The 1,728-nt window shown below is 46.5% G+C and overlaps 1 non-coding gene across 1 annotated transcript; it reads left to right on the top strand.

Moving 5' to 3' along the window:
- Positions 1–1,327: 1,327 nt before the first annotated feature.
- Trnas-uga lies at positions 1,328–1,402 on the top strand. The gene has a single exon. It is a non-coding gene; the product is annotated as a tRNA-Ser (tRNA).
- Positions 1,403–1,728: the final 326 nt, after the last annotated feature.

The raw sequence follows: 1,728 nt of genomic DNA, 5'->3' as shown, positions 1-1,728 counted from the left end.
TACACGGTTTAAAAAAGGGGAAACGTCAGAGATTAAAACAGGACACGAAAGCGAAATTAAATTCTAGGAGCCCTGAAATGTGTCATACACGGTACCGTCGCAGAATCGTTTGAGCTTTTGGTTTAGACTTTCCATTCTGTTCCAAACAAGAGGAACGAAAACAACTCTGGGTACAACGCTACAGGTAGTGAGCTTTGACTGCACGCTATGTGCCAACTACTTTCACCAAATCAGCCAACCTCCTAAAGGAACAGACGATGGCCTCAGAACTCAAGCAGCAGGCGTCATTTCTGCCGACATGGGCCACGATTTGCAGCCTATTGCACTCAGTTGCCGGTAGAGACTCCCCCCCTTCCGTCAAATATATCGAGTACACACTGACGTTTTATTCTGACGTGCTTGCTATTTTCCTGAGGAGCTCCATATCCCGCATGACACTGGAGCTCCCAGTGACTAGTATACCCGCCCTCTGCAGGAGATTCAGCCACTGGCCCTACAGAAGAGACAGCCCGCACTGGCTCAAAAACATTATAAACGTTGGGTAGCACCTCGTACCTGTTGCTAAGACCTAAGAAGTCAGCCGTGCGACCTGCTCGTACTATTGCCTTTCGCTCAGGCACACTGGAACACACTGTGCGCCACTCACTCTCAAGTGAAGACCGACCGGTCAGATGTTGCGTATAGGAAGACGCAGCGACAATCAGGTCACCAGGGGATTCAAAGTGAACCAAAGTTGTAGAGATCGTCACTAGTGCCCCGATGTCGCTGCAGCTTTGAGAAGTAGCCGGAAGCCTGTCGACCGTAGCCAAGGCAGCTTCCAGCTGATTACGGTCAGAGGCCAGTTCTTGTATCCACACACAACAAGCACAGTTCCTATGCTATGGTACTGTGTACAAAAACTGTCTAAAATCAAAAAAATACAAAAAAAGCAGTCAGGACTAATTGAGGAGAACGTACAGACCGCCATAGAAGAGATAATTACCTGATTGTGGCGTTTCGGAGGTTGGGATGAAAACAAAATATAAAGGAGAACTATAAACAAACACTAAAATCTGATCTGCAGAGTTCACACTAAACAGTAAGATTTCAGGATTCGCAAGTTCTTAAAATAGAAATAAATTTCACTACTGAAAACAGATGTATCAACAAACTTCTTGGCAGATTAAAACTGTGTGCCGGACCGAAACTCGAACTCGGGATCTTTGCCTTTCGCGGGCAAGTGCTCTACCAACTGAGCTACCCAAGCACGACTCACGCCCCGTCCTCACAGCTTTACTTCTGCCAGTACCTCGTCTCCTACCTTCCAAACGGGGCGGGGCGTGAGTCGTGCTTGGGTAGCTCAGTTGGTAGAGCACTTGCCCGTGAAAGGCAAAGGTCCCGAGTTCGAGTCTCGGTCCGGCACACAGTTTTAATCTGCCAGGAAGTTTCATATCAGCGCACACTCAGCTGCAGAGTGAAAATCTCATTCTGGAGATGTATCAACAGTTACTCTCCACGTGAAACTCAGCACACACAAAAGCTACTTCATGAAATAAATACGCAAGATCCTAATGTAATTAAATACTAGACAATTAGATAAAAACACAGGTAAAATTCTCTTCTTGTCAGAAGATCGTAAAAAATTATAAAAAATGTCGAACTAAACTGAACGCTGTGCATTAACGCAAACTACTGGCGCTGACGCTGCTGGAGACTCCTCCCGCCTAGGCGACTGACCCTAGGTTATAT

Source organism: Schistocerca piceifrons, chromosome X, assembly GCF_021461385.2.
Source record: "Schistocerca piceifrons isolate TAMUIC-IGC-003096 chromosome X, iqSchPice1.1, whole genome shotgun sequence".
Taxonomy (NCBI): Eukaryota; Metazoa; Arthropoda; class Insecta; order Orthoptera; family Acrididae; genus Schistocerca; species Schistocerca piceifrons.
This window is presented reverse-complemented; position numbering and strand designations above follow the sequence as displayed.